We start from the raw sequence: 19320 nt of genomic DNA on the forward strand, positions 1-19320 counted from the left end.
GAGGCCGCTCTTCATCGCGGTGCGCGGGCCTCTCACTATTGCGGCCTCTCTTGTTGCGGAGCACAGGCTCCAGACGCGCAGGCTCAGTAATTGTGGCTCACGGGCCTAGTCGCTCCGCGGCACGTGGGATCCTCCCAGACCAGGGCTCGAACCCGTGTCCCCTGCGTTAGCAGGCAGATTCTCAACCACTGCGCCACCAGGGAAGCCCATAACCTGCTTTCTTAATCTCACTGCCTCACTGTTTCCACCTGCAAGATCTCAGCCACCTGCCCCCACCCCCCTGCCCCCTGCTCCAGTCCCCAGGAAAAGTCCAATGATGGAGTCCTTAGCAAGAAAGAAGGCTGGGGGGATAGGCAGGGGCCGGATCGTGGAAGCCGCAGAGAGGAGCCCAGAGGCCAATGGGGAGGTTTTTAAGAAATTGTGGTAAAATAGATACAGAGTAAAATTTAAACATTTTAAAATGCACAAGCCGGTGGCATTTAGCACCTTCACAGTGTTATGCAAGCACACCACCAAATTCGGTACTAAATGGGGAGTTTTCTGGAGGAGGTGACACTTCCTTGCTCTAGAAGGATCTCTCTGCCCATTGCTTGGGTGATGGGCTGGAGGGGGTCGCTGGTGAAGCTGCAGGGACAAAGGCCAGCAAAGAGGCTGTTACTGGTGTAGTGGAGAGAACGTGGTGGCCCGAGCAGGGCGGAGGTGATGGGAGGGCAAGAAGAATTCTCAGCTGGCATTTAGGCGGGGTGTGTGGGGGGTGTTGCTGAATTTGGTGGGTGTGTGGTGTGCACAGATGATGCCCGTTCCAGCTGGAATAGTAGTGTGAGTGGAACCAGATTTCCAGAGGTGGAAAATGCTGGAAGGCAAGCCGACCGGAAGTATTGGGGGAGGGGTGCAGACAATGAGTTCCTCCTGGAGGATATTGAGTTTGAGACCCTGTGGGACAGCCAAGTGGACACGCCCAGGAGGCAGCTGGGAATACTTCTTAGCACAGAGTGGAATCAACCGGAACTTCCCAACCTCAGCCCTAGTGACATCTGAGGCCAGGTCACTCTGCGTTGTAGGGGCCACCCTGTGCAGTGGATGGGTGCCCAATCTCTGACCTCTACCCAGTAGACGCCAACTGCACCCCCTTCCCAGGCATGACAATCACAAACGTCTCCAGACATTGCCAGATGTCCCCTGGCAGGCGGGTGGCTGGGGAAGCTGGCCCCGGTTGAGAACCACTTGGTCTAATGCTTTGGAGAGTCTGTATCTGGACGGCAGTGTAAGCCTTTGGGGTCCTTGAGATACTCAGAGCGTCAGTGTGGTGTGAGAGAGGAGAGGCCCCTACGTGTCTGTGATAAACACAGGCTCCAATGGGGCAAAACCAGTGGAGACCACAAGGCTTACTAAGAAGGAGGGGCCAGTGGGGAGGAAGGAGGGAGAGTCCCAGAAATGGGCCGACGGTGGTGCCACGGCCATGTGCACCCACCATGGGCATCGTGTTTCTGCTTGGACTTTGTGTCGAGAGAGGGCCTGCAGAGCGTGATGGGCAAATGGCTTAAGCTTCCTGTGCTGTCACTTCCTCAGCCATGAGACGGGGCTCCTAGCGGTACCTGCCTTCGGGACGGTCTCAGCGATTACACGCGTCCACGCTGCGCAGAGCTTAGAATGGGGCCTCTCACTTGTAAGTGTAAACCGGGGCTGCTCTTCTCAGGATTCTGCTCATTTCCAGACCTCGGACCTTGCCTCACTCCATGGATTTAATTAACTCTACGGTTCATACTTCCAACAAATCTGTACGGGAGGCGTACTCTGCGCTCCCCCTGGGGGTGGAGCAATGAGCAGGATGGAGGCAGACCCCACCCCACAGAAAGCCTGGTTTGGGGAGGGGCGAGGGAGGCAGATATTAATCAGGTGGCACACACGTGATTACCAACAGAGACATGTGAGGAAGGGCATGAAACTATGAAAAGCCAAGATGCAGGCACCCTCTCTGCCCAGCTCTGGAGCAGCTGTGCAGAAAACACTGCCTCATCTGTTTGCGCAGACCCAACACTCCACCAAGGGAAAGATTCAGGGGTGGAGACCCTCTCCAGTGCATCTATTATCATCCTGGAGGAAGGATTCCTGGGAAGCAGTCTTAGGACCTGCTATTTCTACTGAAATGGGATTCAGTCCCTTCAAGTTCAGCTCTGGATGGAAACACCAAGGAGGCAAAATGTGGCTAAGAACGTAGAAAATCAGGGGCAGCGGTAAAGATGCTTCTTGTGCTTCCTGGCTTTTCTGGAGAAAACCATCTGCTCGTACGGGTTGACTTTAGTATTGATGGTGAGGGCAGGGGACACACATGCACACACCTTCCCTGAAGCATCTTCCTGGCAGGGCAGACGCCACCCAGTGGGATAGAAAGAACTCCTGGTTAGAGGCTAGGAGATTTGGACCCTGGTCCAGGCTCGACCTCTGAACCCATAGGATGACCTTGCGCTCAGGGAATTCCCCTCCTCTACACTAGCCGTTCAATCACTCCCGCACTGGAGTCCAGGTCTCGGGGTTGAGAGCAGGGTGAGGAGAGCAAGGCTTGGAGGAGCTGCAGGGTCAGATCCTGTCTTCATTTAAAGACGTTGGGGGCTTCCCTGGTGGCGCAGTGGTTGAGAGTCCGCCTGCCAATGCAGGGGACGCGGGTTCGTGCCCCGGTCCGGGAAGATCCCACATGCCGCGGAGCGGCTGGGCCCGTGAGCCATGGCCGCTGGGCCTGCGCGTCCGGAGCCTGTGCTCCGCGGCGGGAGAGGCCACAGCATTGAGAGGCCCGCGTAACGCAAAAAAAAAAAAAAAAAAGACGTTGATATTCTGTTCATCATGGGTATTTGGAGGATTACTTTTGATTTTAAAAGAAGCAGTGCACTGCAGTGTTATCTATCCGGATGAGTGAGTCATTCGGGGCCCCCCTACATTTTGCACCCAGGGCCTCACCTTAGTTCTGATCCACGTGGGCCTCCTGCTGGACCCACCCTTTATCTTGGGGGCATCTGGGTTGAAAATGTCCTTCCTGTGTGCAGAACATCTTAGAGCTTCCAAAGCTTGTTCACTTCTGGGATCTCTTTCGAGCCTTTGAATGCCCCAGAAAACACCCAGGGTGTGGGTGTTGGTCACCCATTCACAGATGAAGAAACTGAGGTCCAGAGAAAGGAAATAGCTTGTTTAGGTTCACAAACCAAGCTACCAGGTATGGGAACTAGGGTCAGGTCCAAGTTCAGGGGGGTTTTTCTGCTCCATTCCCTGGACAGCTGGACAGGTACAGTTTATTTATTATTTATTTATTTATTTAATAATTTATTTACTTTTGGCTGCATTGGGTCTTTGTTGCTGCGTGTGGGTTTTCTCTAGTTGCGAGGGGCGGGGGTTCTCTTCATTGCAGTGTGCGGGCCTCTCATTGCAGTGGCTTCTCCCTTTGTGGAGCACGGGCTCCAGGCGCATGGGCTTCAGCAGTTGTGGCTCATGAGCCCAGTTGTTCCGTGGCATGTGGGATCTTCCCGGACCAGGGCTTGAACCCGTGTCCCCTGCATTGGCAGGTGGATTCTCAACCACTGCGCCACCAGGGAAGCCCCAGGTACAGTTTAATGGGTCGACTCAGGTGACTTTAATAATATACTCTTACTTTTTTCTTCACAACAATAATGTGCGTTCTTCACAGGAAATTTGAAAACTACACACAAACAACAGAAAGAGAATAAAAATCTCCTATAGGTCCAGCACTCAGCAGTGATACCTCTTAACATCTTGTTGTGTTTCTTTCTAGTCTTTATATCCACTTAACTATTCTTGATAAACACACACACTCATAATTTACTACCTGGATGGTTTTCCCTAATTCTTTCAGCATCTACATGTTCCCCTTCCAACCTTGAGCATGTCTTTAAGTATCTACTTATATAAACAAGGCCACCACCAGCCCATGTGGCACTAGTGCATATGGCACCTTTGGGTAAATTAGCAGAAGATGCCCGCTCCAGGTAGGGGCACATGGCTTAGCAGGTGAAACCAGAAAATGTCCTTCTGCGAACCAGCCCTGCACCAGGGCACACCATCTGATGAGCAGGTGCAGCTTGGGTTTCATTCCCACCGTTTTTTATTTTTGGCTGTACCATGTGGCTTATGGGATTTTAAGCCGGGCCCTCGGCCTGAAAGCACCTAGTCCTAACCATGGACCACCAGGAAATTCCCTTCATCCCCACCTTGGTTCCTCGGAGGGGTGCCCTTGTGCAGTGCCCAACCTGCCTCACTGTATGTGGTGGCCCTGGGCACAAAAGTATTCTTGAACAATGTAAGTATTTCTGAATCATTTCAGAAGAAATTGGTATTAATCAAAAATTCATGCAAAATTCATGCAAATTATAAAATTACTCTTGAGATAAGTAGGGCAATGAGCCCAAACACTTTGACTCCAGAGTTTTTTTTTTAAAAGATCTCTCTTCCAAATGGATTGCCCATTTCTGTCACCCTGGTATCTAGCAAAAATATGTGGCATAGAGGAAATGCTCTGTATTTGTAAAACTGAATGGAAACGTGTAGTGTGGTGGTTCTAAAATGTATCTGCAGATTCTTTGACACTCCCCCCTCTGAAAAGATGGAGTCTCATTCCTCTTCTCTTAAATATGGGCTGGCCTTTTGTGATTTGCCTCCAACCAGTAGGTGCTGGAAGTATTGTTGCATGACTTCTGAGGCTTGGTCATAAAAGACAATGTGGCTTCTGCTTGGTTCCCCTCCCCCTGCTCTGGGCCCTTGGAATTGAGCTGCCATGTTGTGAGGAAGCCCAAGCAGCCACACGGAGAGACCATGTGTAATGTTCCAGCTCCAGCTCCCTCCCCAGCTGAGGGCCTGGCGACAGCCAGCATCAACCCCTGGGCATGTGATGGGGTGACCTTTTAGATCAGTGGTCCCCAACCTTTTCTGGCATCAGGGACCAGTTTTGTGGAAAACAATTTTTCCATGGATGGGGTGGGGGCAGGGATGGTTCAGGCAGTAACGTGAGCGATGCAGGGCGGCAGCTGAAGCTTCGTTCATAGCCTGATGCTTACCTCCTGCTGTGCGGCCTGATTCCTAACAGGCCACAGCTCAGTACCGGTCCTCGGCCCAGAGGCTGGGGACCCCTGTTTTAGATGATTCCAGACTCCATCCTCCAAGCTGTACCAAATGAGGCTGAGTGGAGCAGTGACTAGCTGTAAGCGTTGCAGATTCATGAGCAAAACAAATGGGGTCATTGTGATAGGTCACTCAGTTTTGGAGTGGTTTGTTGGCAGCACTAGATAAACAGAACAGTACTCTGTGTAATATTATGTTCACAGCAGAGGCTGTCAGTGCCTGCCCATCTCCTTTTGGCCGTGACCATTTCCCCTTCTGGGCTGATGTTTTTCTACCTCAAGTATCTATGACCCTCTCTTTGGCCTCAGGAGTCTGCTTGGCTAATACCCGGGGTAGGCTGGAAGTGCAGGGGAGCTAGGAGACCTGGGAGCATCTCTTAACCTACAGTGGGTGGAGCTTGTAGATACTCCGGCTCCCTTGCCTTCAGGTGGGACCATCTTCAGTTTGTCTAATGACAGATGACATCAGATGAATGGCCAATGAGGCAACAGCAAAAAAGTGGTCTTGGAAGAGGAAGAAGATGAAACTAAGGTAGTAACTTGTAAATTTTATTTGCAAAGTGCTGTCCTGTTTGCCGATCCCTTTCCCGCCTTTATCTCATCAGATGCTTGGAGCACATCTGCAGGTACAGTACAGTCATTTACGTCTCCAGGAGAGGTAAAGCCTTGTTGGCAAATGGTGATGCGACTACTTGAATCCCCACCTCCTGATTCTTTAAACTCCATGGCCTTTTTCATTTTCCTGAATGAGTTCTCTGGCCGCAGGTACCTGCAGTAGGGACCACCTGTTGCCAGATTTTTCTAGGACTCCAATTCCAAAGTATGAAATGATACGGATTAAATCACAGGTCATGGTTTGGAAAGCAGGATCCCCGAGCCAAAGCCCTGGGGTCAGCTTAGTATTTCTTAGACCAGAGGGATACAACAGCGGTGGTCAGAAGTCCTGCACTCCCCTGGCATTTCCATCGTGGCCTTTCAGCCCAGCAAAGGGCCAACAACAAAGGAAATGATGAGAGGGCGGAAGAAAACCTGGTGGGAAGCAGGAAGCTCGGCCGGATTAGTGACTGACCAGAACTAAGTCATCAAAGGGCCTGGATGAAAGGATGGAGATCACTCAGGGAGCATGAAACACAGGCAGCTTAAGTGGTAAGAGACCAAAAGTGAGGGATCAAAGATGCATTGGAATCACAGCGCAGCCACCTGAGAGCTGAGAGCTGCATCAGCCTTGACTTGGGGGGGCTGCAGGAAGGGCAGGGGGGCTGTGCTGACCCAGCGAGGATTCACCTTCAAGCTGGAGGCAGAAGTCTCGGGGTTGGAGAACTCGGGAGAACGCCTAGATAACGGCCGTCGTCTTCAGTTGTTGTTGTTTTTACTTGGCATTTTGAAATAATTATAGACTCACAGGAAATTGCAAAACTAGTACACAGAGTCCCATGAACCCCAGGGGTGACACCCTATGTAACTGTAGTACAATGTTAATATCAGGAAATGGGTGCAATGCTAAGGTGAGGACAGACCTCATTTCTGTGTGTGTGTGTGTGTGTGCGTGTGTGTAGTTCTATGCAGTTTCCTCCTACATACAGGTTCCTGTTACTGCCACTATAATTAAGATGCAGAACTTTACCATCACCCTAAACAGGACCCTCGTGCTACTTGTTTAGAATTGCACTTCCCACCCCTTCCACCCCGTGTCGGATCCCGTTTTCCATCGCCAGAGTTTTGTCATTTAGGGACTATGACGTGAGCGGAATCATAAAGTACATAACTTCTTTTTGTTTTTTTTTTCTTGTATTCTGGATTCTAGCGTTGCTGTCGAGTAGTTCAGAGTTGTTATTCTTTTTCTTTTTAAAATAAATTTATTTATTTGTTCTGGGCTGTATTGGGTCTTTGTTGCTGCGTGTGGACTTTCTCTAGTTGTGGGCTACTCTTCGTTGTGGTGCACGGGCTTCTCATTGAGGTGGCTTCTATTGTTGCGGAGCACGGGCTCTAGGCACGTGGGCTCCAGTAGTTGTGGCACATGAGCTCAGTAGTTGTGGCTCACGGGCTCTAGAGCGCAGGCTCAGTAGTTGTGGCGCACGGGCTTAGTTGCTCCGTGGCACGTGGGATCTTCCTGGACCAGGGCTTGAACCCGTGTCCCCTGCATTGGCAGGCGGATTCTTAACCATTGTGCCACCAGGGAATTCCCCAGTATGTAACTTCTTGAGATTGGCCCATCTTCTCTCAGCATAGCGCCTATGAGATGCACCCAGGGTGTGACCTGCATCCATAGCTCTGTCCTTTCTGTCCCTGAGTAGTTTTCCACAGCATCGATGTGGTACACTTCACTAATCCAGTCAATCACTGAAGGACATGAGAGGGCTTTCCAGCTTTTGGTAATTGGGACCATTGTTTTCACTGAATGGCACATGGGCTTGAATGGGGAGGCTCCTCTCCAAAACATCTCTAAAGATGTTTTTTTAAAAACCTTTATTGAAGTATAGTTGATTTACAATGTTGTGTTAATTTCTTCTGTACAGCAAAGTGACCCAGTTATACATATATATATATATATATAATATATATATTCTTTTTCATATTCTTTTCCACTCTGGTTTATCACTGGATATCGCCTAAGGATGTTAAATATGATGTAAGAGTGTTGATTTAAATGCCCCCGTAATGTCAGCTGGGCTATCGTTTACAACTTCTGCAAGAACAATTTCTCTCATGCCTCTGAGACAAAAAGGCAATGTTTTTCTTCAAGGGTTAGTAGGTTTTTATCCAAGGAAACCGGGAATCTTGTCACTTATGGAGTTTCTCTCTTTGCTTTGGCCACCGGGAAGATGAGCTTGGGGGCCAACAAAAGAGTGTGGGAGCAGGAAGGTGGGAGAGATCAGTCACCTTCGTTCAACTGTGGCCACCTTGAGTGTCAGAGCCGTGAACTGTCCATCTTTGTACCTCCATATGCCAAGCACAAGGTAGGATGGAGAATAGCTGAGCCCAGGGATGCTGAGTCCACCTTCTTCTCCTGTGGTTCCCTCCCCGGGGTGCAGGGAGTGCTCTCTCCAGTGGATCCGGCCAGGACCACAGGGCGATGAACAGGCCATGAGCATGTGTGAATGTGGGGGTGGGAGGAAGGTAACCTTCAGAGCCCTGACAGGTAGAGTGACGAGAGGGATCTGGACTTCAGATTTCACTGAACAGGAAAAAAATGTGGAGGACTAAGGTTTTTTCCTACCTATTTTTTATCTTGCCAAGTCAGCCCATCAATTAAACAACCCCCCAAACACACAGACACACACAAAACCACATACAAAAGGACAAACACTACCATCTCCCGTCACTACCATGTCTCCCTCACTAACACACACACACACACACACACACACACACACACACACACACACACACGCGTGCATGTATGCAATGCATGCACCGGAAGGGAAATATTTTGGAATCGGAGGTTGTACTTTAAACTGAATATGTGTGGACTGTCTTACTTTTCTCAGTTCACTCTCTTTGAGGTCATGCATTTTTTTTGTTTTTATAAATTTACTTGTTTATTTATTTTTGGCTGTGTTGGGTCTTCGTTGCTGCATGTGGGCTTTCTGTAGCTGCGGCAAGCAGGCGCTACTCTTCGTTGCGGTGCACGGGCTCTAGGCGCGAGGGCTTCAGTAGTTGTGGCACGTGGGCTCAGTAGTTGTGGCACATGGGCTTAGTTGCTCTGTGGCATGTGGGATCTTCCCAGACCAGGGCTCGAACCCGTGTTCCCTGCATTGGCAGGTGGATTCTTAACCACTGTGCCACCAGGGAAGCCCTGAGATCATGCATTCTTAATGTGAGTGAAAATTGGCTCTTTTTAAAAAAAATTAGGAGGTGCTTTATTTCTTTTAACACTAGTTCCTCCTGTATGTAAAATGTAAATATTTCACACTGTCATACTAATCAATTAATGTAAAGCTACCATCATCAATATATGTGTGTGTATGCTTTATACACGTATATACACAGTGAATCTTAGGTCACTTCTCTCTGGGCAGGGAAGAGAATAAAAGATGCATATAAGATTTCACCCCTGTTGAGAAAATTGGTTCTTGGAGGTGAAAAAAATTCATGTTTTTTTTTGCTCTCCAAAGAACCATAGTCCATAAACTGATATACAGTGTATCTGTGCTATTAAAATTTCGTGGGTGGGGTGGCAATTAAGAAAAAAAAGTCTAAAAGACTCTTTGGGGAGGTGGTGATGAATAAAAGGTCACGAAGTGCTGCTGTAGATCTGCATGGGCCCAAGGGACTTGCATTTGGAAATTGCTGACCTCCACTGCGGGATGCTACAAAGTGCCACCCGGAGCTTGAGATGTATGTGTCGTTATTGTCGGCGTTTGTTTTGGGTCAGGCCACCAAGCCCTTCAGTTTGCTCTGAGAGGCAGATGTTCACGTTGCACCCGTTTTGCAAACAGGGAAGTGGAGGGATGGAGAGGGTAAGGCACTTGTGCCGTCGGGTGCCCACCGTTGCTAAGCACCGAGGCTTGGATCAAACTCGGGGCGTCCGACTTAATTTATTGGAAGATCAGGGTTTTCTGGTGTTCTTGCTTGCAGCACCTCCGAGAGTGTGGAATGTGCATTTCCCATCCTCATGAAATTTAAGAAGTCTGGCCAAATATTCTGGCTAGAGTCTCATTCCTGGGATACCTATCACCTAGCCTGGAATCATTTCCATAGCCCCAGCAAGGCCAGATGTTGGAGGGCAAAAGAGCAAGCCACGGGCCCATCGAAGGAATGATGGGTCTCCCACACCCAGCAATTAAGAGGGGATTCTCAGCTGTGAATGTGCCTCTTGGTTTCCTGACGAAAATCTACTGTGCTAATTAAATAACCATGACCTTGGGAATTCCCCTGCGGTCCAATGGTTAGGACTCAGCTGCCAGGGCGTGGGTTCAATCCCTGGTGTGGGAACCAAGATCCTGCACGTCAGGCATTGCAGCCAGGGGAAAAAATAAACAAAGCATGACTGCGGCCTGGGACGGCACGCAGCTTCACACGGAGGCCACATGAGGCCCTGCCTGGGAAGACAGTGACCCCATCCTTTGTGATCAGGAATGAAACCTTGGCTCTCCAAGGGCAATGGGAATTCACTTCAGGACCAGGAAAGGTACATGGAGACAGGATCTGGTCTAGAGTTCTTGTGCAATCTCCTTAAAGAAACCCTGATTGACTCTTCCTGCCCTTCCTTATTCCTCATCCTCTGCAATGCTGCTGGGATGATGATTTTAAGGCACAGATCATACATGTCTCAGCTCAGAAATTCCTAGAGGGCTCCCACTTGCCTACAGCCATGGCTGCCATCACCAGGGCCACACAGTCCTTCAGCATAATTACGGAGAAGGGCCCGAGAGCACATACGCACAGCAACCATTGTATATAGTATCCTAATGGGTCTTACGTGTGTAACTCTTTTTAGGAAATGCTTAGAGACCCCTCCCCAAGGTTCAGTTGGCTGGGGCTTTCCTCTGGTTCCTCCATCTGACTGAGGAAATGAAGACCAACCAAACGAGCACAAGCAAAGGCTGTGTATTCAGAGCTAGCCAAGACGCGAGTGATGGTGGCTGACTCCCTTGTGTTTGGGCAGAGGCTCAAAGGCAGGCAGAGGAGAGGAAAAGCTTTGTAGGAGAAAAAGGGGGGGTCTTCAGATGTGCCGTGATTGGAGGCTGTTGGCATGGGGAATTGGGGATGAGCTACTTAGAAGTGGGGCATCTTAGTGGTTGGTTAGCGGTATATACGAGACATTCTCTGGTTAGTCCCATGCTCCAGAATGGACAACGATTAGGGAAGCTGTCAGTTATTAATCAAGTCCTGACCGTTTGGGGCCAATTTTGGCTTCCTGGACTGGTTGTTAGAGATAATGGTCTAACTTCCTACAGTCTGACCTATGGAATATATGTAGCTATAGCGAGCAGGCTGGCTTCCTGGCCTGGTTAGTGTAGATAACCTTCCTGGGCTGTTTGCTGCCGATTGTCGGTTAGAAACCTATTTTAATATGCTCTGGTCGTTGTCTGTATGTGTATTCAGTTTCTCATAATGAAGATATAAACATAGAGTGATCACACAAAAGGTTTGGCTCTTAATTGATAAGTATTGACATATACTGACAGGTGACAGAGGTAATGCAAATTAGAGGCATTTATTTACTTCGTTTGAAATGAGTCAAGAATTCCTATAATTCTTAGGAATATGTACCATCCATCGTAGACATCAAGCAGATGTAAAACTGTTATAGGGATTGTATGCATTGCCTGACATTTATTTCTTAAGTTAATTATTTCATATTTTTTGAGCATTTGTTTCTGACAGGGGTGCCCACCCCTGGGCCGTGGACCAGCACCGGTCTGTGGCCTGTTAGGAACAGGGCTGAGCGCTCACTCGGCGGGCGAGTGAGTGAAGCTTCATCTGCCACTCCCCACCGCTCCCCACCGCTCCCCATCGCTCCCCATCGTTCCCCATTGCTCCCCCCCGCTCCCCCCCGCTCTCCATCTCTCCCCACCACTCCCCATCGCTCCCCATCGCTCCCCACCGCTCCCCACCACTCTCCACCGCTCCCCATCGCTCCCCATCACTCCCCATCGCTCGCATTACTGCCTGAACCATTCCCCCCCACCCCCTGTCAGTGGAAAAATTGTCTTCCACGAAACCGGTCCCTGGTGCCAAAAAGGTTGGGGACCGCTGGTTTTTGAAATCAAGGGTTTGAAAATTTTAAGAGGGTAAAAATATGTAAGAAATCCATGAACCCATAGACAGACTGCTGATAAAGTAGAAGAGAGATAACGTAAATCAACGGTCCCTGGACCAGCAGCATCAGTATCACCTGGGAATTTGTTAGAACGCCATCCTCAGGTCCCAGTCCACTGAATTAGGAACTCTGGGGCGGGGCCCGGCAATCTGTGTTTTAACCTCTGGGTGATGCTGATGAGCCTGAGAGCTTGAGGACCACCAATTTAGATGAACGCATCAGAGTGTAACTTGACAACAACAGATTATCAATAAAGAATATTGAAGAAAGTGAAGAACACTTATAGAGAAGAGAAAAGGTGCAGAACGCGCCTAGTTAAATAAAAGAGAGAAGCATCTGATAAAAACAGTCCATGAGTTGGTACCACAGTGGAAAGACATAACGCAGAGACTATAGTACTTCAATGCTGAGCGTCACAATGTAAGGTGCTGGGAAAAAGGGGAACCACGTGCAATAGGCACAGTGATATTTTATTTATAGCTACGAGGAGAACAGCTCATGTTTTGCTGGGTGCAGCTATTTTTCAAACGTCTATAGATTTGATTGGGCTGAACAAAGTACAAATTAATTTAAATGCATCACTGAACTTACCATAACTTTTGCTGTGATGTGTTTTCTCAGACAATTTGCATTGAAACTACTGCCATGAAATTTCTGAACATTGAAATGGGGTCCCCGTATGCCAAACAGTTATTATAGACCAGTGGCCTGTAGGATAAAATCTAAACTTGGCAGCAAGGTCTTCCTCTGTGTGTTTCATGATCTAGCCTTCCTTGTCTTAACAGGCTGGTCATCTACCGACCTCCCACCCCCATTCCATATGTGGTCCTCCAACAATATCACTTCACTTTTTTGAAGCAAACTGATGTACTCCTATGTATCCGTTAAGACCCTACTCAACATTACTTTCTCTAGAAAACCTCTCCCCAACTTCCCCAGGAAGCCTCATGCTTTGCTTTCCCTACTCCTATGGCACCCAGGACAAACTTCTATCATGGCATGTACCCGTACTGGGCTGTAATCACATCTGCTTCTCAGCAGACAATGAACTCCTTCAGTGAGGGAACCATATGTTTTTCTTCTTTGGATGCATAGGGCTTAGCTTACTGCCTGTCTCACAGTTAATGCTTAACAGACATTTGCTATTTGGTTACTGCTTAGACAAATTATGCTTGTTATTTATCTAAATGGTGTGCTTATCTGTTAAGTCAGACATAAAGCATGCATCAGAGGGTATTTCCTTTACTTATTCTTTGCAGCCCAACTATATGAAGATGTTTGCAAGACCACTGATGAATAAAATGAGAAAATAGGGCCAGTATATTGAAAGTAGAAAAGAGTAACAATAATAAAATAACAGAGAGGAAAAGAGAAAATTAATCAGCAAAATCTAGACTAGCACCATCGTGATGATTAAGTATGGCATTTAACTTTGAGCTTCCTGGCAGGCTAGGCAAAGAGAGAAATAATGGGGGGAGGGATAAATTAGGAGTGTGGGATTAACAGATACACACCACTGTATATAAAATAGATAAACAACAAGGATTTACTGTGTAACACAGGGAACTCTGTTCAATATCTTGTAATGACCTATGGTGGAAAAGAATCTGAAAAAAAATTTATTTATAACTGAATCACTTTGCTGTATACCTGAAACTAACACAATATTGTAAATCAACTATACTTCAATAAAAAAGGGAAATAATGGGTTATATAATTTGCTTTTTTTCACTGTTAAGACTTTGGCTTTTATTTGTGTTGGCTTTTTTTTTTAACATCTTTATTGGAGTATAATTGCTTTACAATGGTGTGTTAGTTTCTGCTATATAGCAAAGTGAATTAGCTATATGTATACATATATCCCCATATCTCTTTCCTCTTGCGTCTCCCTCCCACCCTCCCTATCCCACCCCTCTAGGTAGACACAAAGCACCGAGCTGATCTCCCTGTGCTATGCGGCTGCTTCCCACTAGCTATCTATTTTACATTTGGTAATGTATATATATGTCCATGCGACTCTCTCACTTCATCCCAGCTTACCCTTCCCCCTCCCCGTGTCCTCAAGTCCATTCTCTGGACTCTCTACTTGAATAAAGATGTCTGCGTCTTTATTCCTGTCCTTGCAACTAGGTTCTTCTTTTTATTTTTTTTTTTTAGATTCCATATATATGTGTTAGCATATGGTATTTGTTTTTCTCTTTCTGACTTACTTCACTCTGTATGACAGACTCTATGTCCATCCACCTCACTACAAATAACTCAATTTCATTTCCCATGCTAATCTTCTCTGTATCGTTCCAATTTTAGTATATGTGCTGCTGAAGCAAGCACTAGAAGCTGGTCTGAGCAATGCTTCAAAGTAGTTCATCATGAGAGATGAGTGGTTTCTTGCCAGGAATTTACTGTATGGTTTCCTATACAATGGGCATCAACAGTGTGTGAGATTAGTAATCATAAATAATTTATTCATTCATTCTTCCAATATTCTCTGAGGCATCTTCTATCCTAGACACTGTAGATGCTGGGTTACAGAGTTGAATAAGGTACATTCACTTTCTAGTGGAGGAGAGAGAGAAAGTGACTCATAGAACAGTGAGAGTGTGATAAGCTCTGGGTTAGAGGAGACACCTGGAGGCTTTGGGAACCCAAGGCGGAAATCTCAGCTGCCGGTGAGGAGGGAAGGCTTTTGGAAGGAGATGCTCTCTGAGCTTTGAAGGATGAGTTGGGCTGGCCAGATGAAGAAGTGGGTGGGGAGGGTGTGGGGATGGATGTCCAGTGTAAATATTTGGAGGAATGAAGGTGCAGTGTCCCCCCCCCCACCAAATTCATATGTTGAAATCCTGACCCCAATGTGGTGGTATGAGGAGGTGGGGCTTTGGGGATAATTAGATCATGGAGGTGGAGCCTTTATGAATGGAATTAGTGCCTTTATAAGGACACCCCAGGAAGCTCTCTTACACTCCTTCTGCCATGTGAGCACACAACCAGAAGACAACCGTCTGCAGCCCAGAAGGGAACTCTCACGAGAACCCAACCGGGTTGGTGCCCTGGTCTTGTACTTCCAGCCTCCAGAACTGTGAGAAATAAATTTCTGTTGTTTATAAGCCACCTAGTCTATTGTACTTTGTTATAGTGGCTCAAATGGACTAAGAATGGTACATTGGAGAAATTGCAAGTGATTTGGGAAGACTGGGGCCCGTGGGGGAGGGGCAAGAGGTGAAATTGGCAAGGTAGCAAGCAAGTGCCTGACCAGGAAGGCTCCTGAAGGACATCAAAGAACCTGGGTCTTTGTGTTCTGTTGGGCAGGAAATGGGAGCTGTGAAAGAATTTTGAACAGGGAAGTGATGCAGTCTGTTACATGTTTAAAAGATGCAGACCCCTATGTTCACAGCAACATTATTTACAGTAGCCAAGATGTGGAAACAACCTAAATGTCCATTGACAGATGAATGGATAAAGAAGATGTGGTACCTATATATACAATGGCATATCACTCAGCCATAAAAAAGAATGAAATAATGCTATTTGCAGCAACATGGATGGACCTAGAGATTATCATACTAAGTGAAGTAAGTCAGACAGAGAAAGACAAATACCATATGATATCACTTATATGTGGGATCTAAAATGTGACACAAATGAACTTATCTACGAAACAGAAACAGTCTCACATAGACATAGAGAACAGAATTGTGGTTGCTAAGGGGAAGGGAGTAGGGGAGGGATGGATTGGGAGTTTGGGATTAGCAGATGCAAACTATTATATAGAGGACGGATCAAAAACAAGGTCCTACTGTATAGCACAGGGCACTATATTCAACATCCTGTGTTAAACCAGAATGGAAAAGAATATGAAAAAAAAATGTATATATATATATTTATATATATATGTATAACTGAATTACTTTGCTGTACAGCAGAAATTAACACAATATTGTAAATCAACTGTACTTCAAAAAATAATAAAAAAAAAGATGCAGAAATGCAGGAGGGCCCAGCTTTGCTCTGCAGTCAACCCGCACCAGCCCTAAATTCCTTTGCTCTGAGGCCAGGCGCTTTGAAAACACTGAAGCCTGAATTGACATCAATTATGCTGAAAGGGGGAAAAATTAATTAAAAGTTTTCGAAGGGCTCTATTCTGTCTTCTCTATTTTCATGTTATCAGCAACACTGCTTTTTCTTCTGCCTGGGAGTTATTACAGTATAACATTTTCATGTTGCTTGTAGGGTAATTATGTCAAATATATGGGAGATGATAAGCTGCAGTTTGTATTATTCTGTGATTAATCTCCATACATTCTGGCATTTCAATCTGGCCTCAGAAGACGAGCTTTGCTAAACTCTGGTGTAGAAGAAGTATGTGGGGCAGAACCAGGAGGATGGGAGAGCTGATACCCAGGTGGTTCTGGCTGGAAATATCCCAGTTTCCCCAAAGCACCCACCACCCCAGGCTTTGCGCTTCCTGCTCCCACCAAGTCTTGTTCAGCCTGGTGCTTCTGAAAGCGTGGTCCTCAAACTGCCTTTGTTAGACTCACCTGGGATGCTTGTGTCCAAAGCACACTCCTGGTCCCCGTTCCCCCGACCCATGGGATCAGCATTTATAAGATCCTGGTCCATTTTTGAAATGGTGTGCATTTTCAACCACACCACTACCTCCAAATTATTCTTGTATACTTAAAGTTTTCCAAGAGCCAATCTAGATCACAGTGAATCGACTCAATTCTTTGTAAACCACAAACCAGATTTGAAGGTTTCCTGAGATGGTGTTGAAGGAAGGAACCGACCTTGGGATTAAAAGCTAGCTTGGATGACCAGGGGAGACCCTAGCAGCTCCTTCTCTGGGTTTCTTAAAAAATATAGAATAGATGGAATTGGTTTGTTGCCAATCAAGGATAGAATAAAGCATGTTTTGCAAGACTTCACAAGAGAGAAAATAGAGTATCAGTAGAGATTCTGGATGAAAAGTTTGGGAATGGGCCCTAATGTTGGAAAAGAGTCTGGAGCAGGGGCACCCCGGTGGAGGGGGTGAGAGGGGGCCAGCTTCCCATCCTTCTCGGACAAGGAATTCTAAGTTCCCAAGTGGAATCCTTCTGCTAAGTTAACGTTGGCAAACTCCAGTAACCCCTACACAGACAGGCAAGAACTATTGTGACCCATGTCGGGTTCTCTTTGGTCTATGATTTATTGCTGGAGAGTATGAAATTTTCATTGAAACAGACTGCCGTTTCTCACTCATCTGTCACATTTAAAATTTATAGGTTAAAACATTAATAAAAGTGACAACTATTTTTTGAAATGTCAAATATATTTCACATGTGGGACTGGGGTAGAAAGGGGTTTCCTGTTGTAGCAGAGGGAGGAATTGGTTCGAGAAAGCCATCTTCTGGTTACACTGAGAACTTTTCCCTCCCTGAAGCCCATGCTCAGCTTAATGGTCTCTGGTCTTTTTTTTTTTTTTTTTTTTTTTGCGGTACGCGGGCCTCTCACTGTTGTGGCCTCTCCCGTTGCGGAGCACAGGCTTTGGACGCGCAGGCTCAGCGGCCATGGCTCACGGACCCAGCCGCTCCGCGGCATGTGGGATCTTCCCGGACCGGGGCACGAACCCGTGTCCCCTACATCGGCAGGCGGACTCTCAACCACTGAGCCACCAGGGAAGCCCTGGTCTCTGGTCTTTTAATGGACGTCATTGTTCCTTTCACGTTCTTTATCTTGAGTTGTTTTCTAATGTGGCCTGGGACGGTCCTGCTTTATGCCTGCATTCTTGGCATTATCGATAAAGACCGCTGTTCTTGTTTGGGTGACAAATTGTATGGCCTTCTGAGTCCGAGGCTGCAAGGGCTTTGGCACTAGACATAACTGGTTCAAGTTCTTGGTAACCACAGCACCTTTTTTTTTTTTAAAGGCTTCTTTTGAAAAAAAAAAAAAAAAATTTATTTATTTATTGGCTGCCCTGCGTCTTCATTGCTGCGCTCGGGCTTTCTCTAGTTGCTGTGAGTGGGGGCTTCTCTTTGTTGCAGTGTGCAGGCTTATTGCAGTGGCTTCTCTTGTTGCGGAGCACAGCCTCTAGGTGCACAGGCTCAGCACTTGTGGCTCATGGGCTCTAGAGCGCAGGCTCAGTAGCTGTGGCGCACGGGCTTAGTTGCTCCGCGGCATGTGAGATCTTCCCAGACCAGGGCTCGAACCCGTGTCCCCTGCATTGGCAGGCGGATTCTTAACCACTGCACCACCAGGGAAGCCCTATATTCTTTTCCATTATGGTTTTTCACAGGATACTGAATGTAGTTCCCTGCGCTATACAGCAGGACCTTGTTGTTTATCCATGCTGTATGTAATAGTTTGCATCTGCTAATCCCCAACTCCCAGTCCATTAACCACCCCCTTACCCCGCCTTGGCATCCACAAGTCTCTTTTCTATGTCTGTGAGTCTGTTTCTGTCTTGTAGATAGGTTCATTTGTGTCATATAAAATGATATATTTTTATACATTGAGAGGTCAGTAAGAATTGGGTGGAGTTTTAGGGGGCTACAAACGTTTAGTCTGTAGCATTCTGCCCCTGGACCTCCCAAATTCATGTCTTTCTCATATGCAAAATACACTCATTACATCCCAACAGACCCCAAATCTTAACTCATACACAGTGAAGTATATAAAACATAAAAACACAACACACACGTGTTTTGTCTGGGTTAATACAATCATACGGCCCAAAATTCCAAAGATAGAGTTGAGTCTGCAATGAGATGTCTCTCTCCAGCCTCAGGCCCCTGCCCACTGGGGCTTCTCCTAGAAACAACCAGCACCACCAGCTCTTTGGGTTCTCCAGAGCAAGTATGTTTATATATTTTTCCTACTCCACCTTACTTTTTCTTTCTTTCTTTTTTTTTACACAAATGGGAGCAAAGTAAACACTGTCCTAACCTTGCTTTTTACACTTAACAACCAATCTTGAAGATTGTTCTCTATCAGTACACAAAAGAGCTTTCTTGTTCTTTTTACAGCTACTTTTTGATAGCTGTGTGAATGTCAGTGGTGAATTATTAATAGTAAATAAGTACAATGGAAAACTTCTGCAGGGCTTTGTTGTAATGAGTAGAAGTTCCTGGCATAGAATAGAACAGGGGAAAAAAAACCAGACTGTAGCTAAGCACATATATTATCGTGTTTATATAAAACAGAATACATATATATATGGATATCTATATAAATTGGGAAGAATGTTCATTAAAATATTAGAATCAGTGTTTTAGTCCATTTGGGCTGCTATATCAAAAATACCATAGACTGAGGGGCGTATAAACAACAGAAATTTATTTCTCACAGTTCTGGAGGCTGGGAAGTCCAAGATCAAGGTGCCAGCAGATTTGGTATCTGATGAGGGTCTGTTTCCTGGTTTATAGATGGCTGTTTTCTCTCTGTGTCTTCACATGGCAGAAG

At 46.7% G+C, this 19320-nt stretch overlaps 1 pseudogene; it reads right to left on the reverse strand.

The window, feature by feature from the left end:
- Positions 1–14158: 14158 nt before the first annotated feature.
- On the reverse strand, positions 14159–14217 carry LOC136135808 (U6 spliceosomal RNA; annotated as a pseudogene).
- Between the last annotated feature and the right edge of the window lie 5103 nt (positions 14218–19320).

This window comes from Phocoena phocoena, chromosome 15 (assembly GCF_963924675.1).
Source record: "Phocoena phocoena chromosome 15, mPhoPho1.1, whole genome shotgun sequence".
NCBI lineage: Eukaryota > Metazoa > Chordata > Mammalia > Artiodactyla > Phocoenidae > Phocoena > Phocoena phocoena.